This window comes from Quercus suber, unplaced genomic scaffold (assembly GCF_002906115.3).
Source record: "Quercus suber isolate HL8 unplaced genomic scaffold, Cork oak 2.0 scaffold_478, whole genome shotgun sequence".
In the NCBI taxonomy this organism is placed as follows: domain Eukaryota; kingdom Viridiplantae; phylum Streptophyta; class Magnoliopsida; order Fagales; family Fagaceae; genus Quercus; species Quercus suber.
In genome coordinates this window covers 397512-406972 of record NW_027069929.1, presented here as the reverse complement: position 1 = coordinate 406972, position 9461 = coordinate 397512, and the positions used below count along the sequence as shown (strand labels likewise).

General features: G+C 37.6%; 1 protein-coding gene across 1 annotated transcript in view; it reads left to right on the top strand.

Moving 5' to 3' along the window:
- LOC111990777 (histidine biosynthesis bifunctional protein hisIE, chloroplastic) overlaps positions 1-9461 on the top strand; it is a 35217-nt gene that overhangs the window by 3016 nt on the left and 22740 nt on the right.

Sequence of the window (9461 nt, the reverse complement as noted above, 5' to 3'; positions counted from 1 at the left end):
AGGAAGTTTTACTGGTGGGTAGCATTAGGAAGTCGAGCGGGGAGCTTGTAGTCCTTCTGTAAGAACTTCAATTCTTTCATAGTGAATTCTGTTATGCCTTAAGGATCGGTGGGTCAAATCCTCCCCAGGTTTTTACCGAGTGGTTTCCTAGGTGATCATATCTTGTGTTATTTATTATTCCGCTGCTTTATATCTTGATATGATTATTTGATTGCTTTAACCTAGAATTGCATAATTTGACTAAGTAACAACTTGGCTAATTAATCTAGGCTACGCAATCTGTGTGTTTAAGGGGTCTAAATTTCCAACAGCTTCCATTACCATCCTAATGGATAATTATGATATATGCATGATCACCTGTAGTCCATTTTGAGTGCCCTGGGACTCGCATTATCTAGCTCTTGCGTACCCCAGTCTAGCTGTTGTACTCTGGGAACTGGTTTCGCTCTGGATGACTTTGTTTAAGACTTTGTGGTAAAGACACAAATTTGTTGCAACTATTTTCCTTGGAAATCGATCTGAATTATTGTTTTGGGAATGCATTCATATTGCTGTGAACTTATTTGTATTTGATTGTGAATAAAAAAAATTTTAAATCAGGAAATATTAGCTACCACCCAGCTTTTGTAGCAGCATTTTGATTAAACATTGTTGAAAAAGAAGTCTGTACAAGTACTGACTACTTCATTGATGGGCATTTGCTCCATTGGTTTTGAAAGTTCTTTGACTGCATGAGTGGAGTGTAGCATTACTGATTTATATATTTAAGGGAAAAGAACAAGAGAGAAGAAAAAAAAGGGGGGAGGGGGGGAGAGTTTCGGCTCATGAACCAAATATAATTGATGAATTCAATAAGAAAGAAATCACCAGAAGACTAGTGTCGTGATTTCATTTTATTCAAAGCTCATAAGCATGATTTATTACAATTATCATCATTGTATATATTTATTCTGATTCCCGGCTTTGGTTGATGCGAACGGTTCTAACTGAACGCTATAGGATTAAGTTCTTCCCGGTTTATCGGGGATGCTGGAGCAACTAGTCAAGCATGTATTGCCTTTTTGGGCACATGAAAGCAGGCATTGTATTATATCCGGGAAGACCGGCCCCTTTGAAAAACAGCCCATGAGGCACCCGAACACATCTTGCACACATAAATTACTGCATAGCGCCAGCGAATTCGGGTTCGGGGCTTCTTCATGGGCCACTCCCAAGTACACTAGCAAAAGCACTGCAAGAACAGGCACCATCGACTTGGCCGTTAAACCCATGATCAGATATTACTCCTGTTAATTGATCTCTGACCCTGCTGATTGATTTTGTTTAGAAAAGCTTTGGTTTTTATACATGGGAACACAGGGTTGTCATTTTGATTTCGTTTCAAATAGATCTCATGTAGGTTTCATGTTCAGTATCTAAACTTTGGCAGCACGGCACAACTATAAGACACGCAAAGTAGTGCTCAATTGATAGAAGTTTGAAAGGTACATAGATTTTTGTTTGCATTTTATAAAACACATGACATATGGAATTTTTAAGAGTAGCAAATTTGATAAAGAAATTAGAGCTCTTAACTGTCAAAGGATTATTATAGCGTCAGCTACTAGACTAGAGAGATACATTTTGTTGAGTAAAATGTCACTGTGCATATAAATGTTAGGTAGAGTTCCGTAGTGTGCTGAGAAGATAAACTATGACTTTTCCCATTATAAATAAAAAGACAAATAAAAGAGTGTAGTTTTATCTGAATATTCTTTTGGTTTCGTAAGCTATTTGCTTTATTAGATTTTTCGTTTGTTACTAAAATCTCTAAACCTAGCTACCACCACGAGCATACGCCCAACTAACGCATGGGGTAGCCACAAGTTGCAAGCATGGGACTGTTCTATATATAATTATAACAAGTCAAGAACGACCGTATAATAATAATAACAATAATAATATCTTCATCAAAATAATAATAATAATAAATCTCATCAATAATAATAACAATAATAATATCTTTATGTGACCAACAGTTCATTTTGCCCATTTAAGGTGAGAGAAGCACTTGCGAAATGCTAGTAATAAAAAGAAAATGTTCTTTACTTGTCCAACAGCAATAGCGCTTGCCCTTTCAACTTTCAAGGCAAGAGAAGCCCTTATAAATATAATTAAAGTGCTAATAACGAAAGAGTATGCTTGTTATTTATTTATTTTCATATAATTGGATAGATATAACGAGAAGAGAGGATTTGAATTCTAAAAGTTTCGGTTGGAAATATTTTGAGGTGTTAGTTGAGGTACAAATTATGTTTGTGATTAGTAATTCTATCAATGTGTATTGTCGTAAGAAACAAATCATAATAACTCTAGCAAGACTGCAGAGATGGGTCTAGACTTGTGGAAAATAATGTCAATGGTCAATTGGATGGGTGCAATGTTCACTTGACTTTTGGTGGTGTCTTTATTACACCCAGAAGAAACCATTGTCAATCACATTTGTTGAAAATTTGCAATAAAATTGGATAGATACAATGAGGAAGTTTAGAAATCTCCACTATATTTGCAGTTAGTAACTCCTGCAAATGTGTATTTTCTTAAGAAACAAATCTTAATAACTGCAGCAAGATTCCATAGATGGATAAGACTTGTGGAAAATAATGTCAATTGAATGGGTGCAATGTTCCACTTGACTTTTGGTGGTGCGAAGATTACACCACAAGAAGCAAAGCCAATCCATAGTCTATCACATTGATTGTTAAAAACTTGCTATGAAATTGGGAGGCTAGAAAAATAAATGTTATTGTTAGTTTACTTTCACTCTTTAAATAAATGACAGTGGATTGGGAAATAAGTTCAATTGTCAATTGGGTGAGTGCTATGTTCCACTTACCTTTTGGGGGTGCCATGAATAGTGAAAAAACCCACAAGAAGCTAAGCCAATCCATATCTATCACATTTGACCGTTTGAAATTTTCCTATATAAGATTGGGAGGCTAGAAAAAAATAATGCCATTGTTAGCTTACTTTCGCTGTTTAAATAAACGGCAGTAAATTGGTGATAACTCTTTTTCCCCCTAAATAGTGAATTAGTTATAAGCTATAACTTGTAACATTTGAGTAGGTTTGGCAGTTCATGCGAGAAAATGATAGCACTCCAACGGTCTCTAAATGCCTTTATTTGGTGGCATATACTCTAGTTTCAGGTTTGAAAGGTTGAACCTACCAGTCAAGTAGATAGTATTGTCTTTGTGGCATACATTACCAATTTGCTCGGGCACACAGCCCAGAAATTTTGTTTGAGCCTTTGAGGGGACTGAAATGGTAAATTCAATATATATATTGAAAAATATGATTTACAGTTTTACAGTCATATGTATATTTTTATTATTATTATATATATATATATATATTAATTTTATAAATTGGATAGAATTTCAACCTATAATGTCTATTCCATGATGATTACTCTTTATCATTGGTGATGCCCACTTTTGACAAAAAGCCCAATAGCAAAAGAAGCCCAACAATAAGGGAAGTGAAAGGAAAAGGAAATATGAATGGTAAAAGCAAGTTACTAAACCCAATGGACTAACATGGCAGGAATGACAGCCAGCAGGCCTTTAGGACGAATAAGAGGTAAAGATAGAGTAAATTGGCCGACGAAGCCCAAGGAAAAAGATAGCAAGCCCAATGGTTTAACATGGCAGAAATGACAGCCAATAGGCCCATGGCAGGAATAAGAGGTAAAGATAGAGCAAATGAGCTGAAGAAGCCCAAGGAAAGAGGTAGCAACCCAATGGGCCAACATGGTAGGAATGACAGCCAACAGGGTCGTGGGAGGAATAAGAGGTAAAGATAGAGTAAATGGGCCGAGGAAGCCCAAGGTAAAAGATAGCAAGCACAATGGACTAACATAGCAGGAATGACAGCTAGTAGGCCTGTGGGAGGAATAAGAGATAAAGATAGAGTAAATGGGCCGAGAAAGCCCAACGAAGGATGTAACAAACCCAATAGGCCCGTATGGTAGGACTAACAGCCACAAGGCCTATGGCCGGGATAAGAAGGGGAATGGCAGAAGTGGAAGCCTAGTGGGCTATATAGGCAGATACCTTTGCCCAAACAATACCTAGTCCATAGAGGGACAAAAGAAGGTAACGTAAGCCCAAAAGCCCACACACCCCTCACGCCACAGGAGACAAACATGACCCAGTACACATAGTAGAGGAGGACAACATAGGAATGGCAAGAATGGCATGAAAGCAAAATGAGACAAACACAGATGGTAGTAGCACATGCACAAGGCCCAGGACACCACCTACTTGTACCCAGCCAATACATGGGAGGTGAGCCCTCAGTCAAGGGATTTAGGGGGTGTGGTTTGGCAGTGGGGAGAAAGTAGTCTATTCTAGAGTTCCTGCCGATGCTTCTTTTAGGGGAATGCTTTGCTGGGATGACATTTCTCCCAAAAGAAGTAAATATAGGTTGGGACCACTTAATACATGCCTTAGGAGTAGGTGTAGAGAGCCCTCAACCCTTATCTGTTTGGGGGGGAGGTAAGGCAGTGAGGGGAAGGGAAACAAAAAAATGAACTTTGTATGGAAATGGAGAGTAGTGTGGCAAGCACACTCTGAGCATAGGTAGTGACTGGACAACCAACAGTTTAGTAGGCAATCCTAGAGAGATGCCTGCAAGAAACCAGAAATGGTTGGTATAACCTTAGGAATAAAAGGGAGAAATCCCACAAATTCAAGCAGTATAAAAGGAAGAGAGATCGCCATGAGTAGGGATGGAAGGCACATATGGAAAGAGGAGGAAAAGAAACCTAACAAAAAAGAATAAGGAAACTAAATGGTAAGGAAGAGTAAAAACGTAAAGTAGAAGGAAATACGACAGAAATAGAAGCACGCATTAGCAGATCAACTTTTCTTTCCCCTTGACATTCCCACTCTCTTTGACCCACAAATCAGAACTCAAAACCATTTAGGACCTCTTCTCAGCACAAGTAAATTCTATAGCAGGAATTTGCATTGAGGTTACCCATGTTGGGGATTGGCTCCCTTTCTGGACTTGTTCCTGCTGAATGGCCTAAGCTAAGAGTGGGGTGAACAAGGCCATCCCTATTGCATTACTAGACGCTCTGTGACAGTCCCTATTAGTTTGCGTTGGCAATCTTGATGTTATTGGTTTTGCTTTAGTGTTATATGTCTTGCTGTAGTATTTTTCTTCTTTTTCTATTTGTTGTATCAGTTGTTCTGCTGTAACCCTGCTTATTTTATTTACGTTATTAGTTGCTTACTGCAACTTTATCTAGCGCATTTTATTATAACATTATGCCGTGGCATGTTTATGTTGTAGCAGTTATCTTGCCATGACTACACCTTATATTCAGCCTGTGGTGCTCTCCCCAGGTTGTCTCAATATTGGGTGAGCCCAACTTATGCACAAGCTAGCCTATGGTGCAATCCTAATGAGGCTAGTCCCAATTCCCTTATCCCAAATTCGTAAGCCTTAGTACAGCAGAAAGGTCAAGGCCCAACCACACAAAATGGCCCCCACAAACCAATAGGTATAAATCATACTGGACTTATCAAATATATTATATTTAGATTACTTCTCATGATAGACTTAGCAATTGTGTTCTATTTGCTACAAAAACATGCATTTCTAATACTTGCAAGAGATTAGGACTAATGAGAAAGGTATTTTCCCCCCTCTTTTAACATTTGGACCAATATAGTAAGAAATAATGTTTTATCATATTTTGAATCTGGAAACCATCTCCAATCTAAATGTATTTGAAATAGTCATAGGTTTAATCTTGACCCTAGTTATTTCAACTACCCCTCGATAATTGACCTAGAGCTACAATTAACACCCAATCTCTCTCTCTCTCTCTCTTTCTCTCTCTATATATATATATATATCACTCAAACTCTCTAGAGAAAATCCAATTAGATTTTAATTGGATTCTTAATTTTACGCCACGTGTTCTATTTAATTTTTAATTTTGTGTCAAGTGAATTATTAAGTGTAAAAATCAAAGAGTTCAAATCCAATTAAATTCTAAATTGGAGTCCAATTTTCTACCAAGTTATAGGCGCAAGGGAGAAGTGACAGAGTTGCCACCTAGTTATATGGTATAGGAACCATGAATATAGCGTCCTTTTAGGGAAGGACCTTTGGTCTTACTACTAGAGCATGAGTTTGGAGTTTAGGTACACTCTTGCTGAGGTGTTAGGCACCTAAGATCTCCTAATCCTAAGGTTGGCCTCCTATCATTATGTCTTACATCCTAAACTTATTAAAAACATGTTTAACACTGGTATCTATACTCACACACACACACACTAACATAACTCTAAGCATACAATCATGGCATAATTCATCCCAAAACACATACATATCTACCCTCAAACAAAAGAGAACCAGACACAAAGAAAACCCTAGCATTCATCTAACATATGAAAACCCTGTCATACATCTTAAACAAGGCAGTAACTTAAACTTGACAACAAGGCATTAACGTATTTCAAACCCTAATCAAACATCTAAGCATGTTCCATCATATGATCAAAGTAAAACCCTAACACAAATGCATGGACATTGCTAATGTATGAATTACCCTTTACTTACCTCTTAGCAGCATAGCACCTATGACATCAATGCATGAACATGTGAATGAATGGCATTAAAACTAAGAAAACCCTAATCTATACCCTAATCTAAATATGTGATAACAAATAAACATATTAAAAGGCGGACAAGCAATTATGGGGCGTAAAACATAGTGATTAGCAATTGTACATGCAAGTTAGATTTAGGCTTATTTATAGGAGTGAAATAAGTTATCTAATAGTACATGTACATGAGAAAGCTAAAAAAGATGCAAGTTTTGACATGACACTCAAACAAGAAATAAAGAAAGTGATGGTAGGACATGAAAAAGATGCACATTCAAATAATAAGAAGAAGCTGACTATCAAAACAACACAGGATGTACATAGAAAACCCTAGAAAAGGGATAAAAAACCATGATTGGAGCAAGAACATAATATTCTTGCTCGGCTCAACTTGTATTATGTATCAAAGGATATTAGTTTACAATGAAGTTGCCTTTCCTTCCTACCAACTCTCCATTTTCATCTCAAAATATCTAGTTGGGTTCTTGCCCTAATAACATAGTTGCATGTTCCTTTTATACTCTAAGGAATATGACTGAATACAAAGGACAAGTGTCAAGTCATTATATTCTCTCTTTTTGGATCTTTTCAAAGCTGTGATATTATCTGCCGACTAAGGGATAAGAACTGCGCCAACATGACACTGAGACCCATAGGTAGGTAGCTTTGCCACTACTTGGGAGACAAGTCTTGGACATTGAGAGGGACATCAGGAGTACTGTGATTGGTACATGTGTTTCTCAGGTGACTCATTGTGCACTCAACCAATAAGAGGTGTCCTTACAGCCTCTGACCTTAGAAAGTCACTATCTCCCTTTTTGTGAGTGCTTGAGTATCATGTCATGTGTAAATCTTACTTCATTCCTAAGGTAGTCACGCCTTTAGCACAGACCAAGACAAGATCCCATAGCCAACGCTTCCTCTCCCTTTGCTCACAGTTGCTCCATGTGTAGAGTCTAGATTTAACCATTTACGCACTGTCTCATGCCTTAGTGGTGTTATGGACAATAATCTTAAATAAAGGATTTGGGCTAGAAAATGTCCCAATCAAATAAAAAATGACTTGAGGGTGTTTTGTGAAAAAATCCCTTTTGATTCACTATTTTCTAGTGAATCTTAAGTTTTTCCTTTGGGATTTCTATGTGTTTTGAAAATGTACCATGTAAGGCTTTTTATAGTAGAAAACATGGGGTTGGAATGGCTCCTAGACGATGTGAGATTCATTTCAAACCTCAGCCATTATTGCAGAAAACTTGCCTTTTTTATGCTTCTAAAATGCTAGATGTGTACACAAGAATGTACTTGCACACGCTTGCTTTAGCGCGTGTACACAAGCAGCGACTCACATATGCAGGCTGAGGGCCACTTTGGTTATTTAATTTTCCAAAAATAGATTTTTGCTCATTTAAAAGGTTATATTTTCCATTTTAACACTCCTCAAGTCAATTTAATATCTAATTGAGCTCTAAACTAGCCTTGGGCCTTAGAGTTTGAGCATCATTGGGGGACAGGGGCCCAAGTTGTAAGAGGTACAAAATGCGGTGTCTACACACGTGTCCATTTAAGTTTTTAATTTTTGTGGCAAGTGAATTATTGGGAGCATAAATCGAAGAGTCTAAAACCAATTAAATACTAAATCATATATATATATATATATATTGATGATGCACTGAAATCAATAGGCTAAATGCTCCGAGCTACAACAACTGTTTGATGACTTGAAGAGAAAGAAAACAATTGTCTAGGGTGACCAGGATGAACCAACCAAGGACCTTCCAACAGTTACGCCAGCTTTTCTCTCTAGAACACAATGATAGTGAGAAGATGAATAGTAGAATGTACCCTAGGATGATGGAGTTAGATCCCTTTTATAGAGAGTTTTTAGTGGGTCTACTTATTTGGATTCACTACCATCATGGGAGATGTCTGTAATTAGTGGAGAAAATGGAGCAGATTTCGAGGAGTCCTCCCCACGTTCTAGAATGATAGATTGTGGTCTAATTATTTGGTGTTTGTAGAAAAATCCTTCAAAATTTACCAAGTGCCATTTAGTTGTCCATGTCTCTATGTGACATGGATGACTAGGTTACTTTAGACGGTCATGATGTTTGTGGACGAATCCTATACATTATCCATGGTACTTTTTATTTGAGCTCCCTTTCTCATGAACTAGTCAGGATGTAGTTTGGTCATGGATGACCATCATGGACAAATGGAACTTGACTTAGCCCACCATTAGTTGCCCCCTTATTCTTGTGTCGTCCATGCTACAGTTGAAATTATTATTATTATTTATTTATTTTACACACAACAATTTTTTAGTCTTTGATGAGTTTTCCATGTGGCGTTGTAGGGTAGCTAGGGATTAGACGTTTTGGATATCGCCACATGGCTTAATCCTGATGGTTTGCACGTCGTGTCATTTTGTTTTTTGAGAAAATCACCATGTGGCAATTTCTGGTTGGTCCGCATCGCTTCGATGTCCCTCCTTGTTGCCTATAAATAGGCTAATACCTCTCCTACCCTCTCATATCCTCATATTTTCTTCTCTAACAATAGTTGTCCTTCGCCTCGTCTAGAAGTTCCCTTCCATCCTTAGTCCTTTCCATCTAGAATCAGGTATCCTCTTTTCTTCGTCTGTAGGTTTTATTCTTTAGAATTCTTTACAAATGGCTGAGATTGTAGTGTCCTCATCTAGTGAAAGGGGTGAGAGAGAAATAGACGAGTATCACAATGAGAGTAACAGTAGTGGTAGTAGTAGTGAGAGTAGTAGTAGTGAAAGTAATTCCACGGACG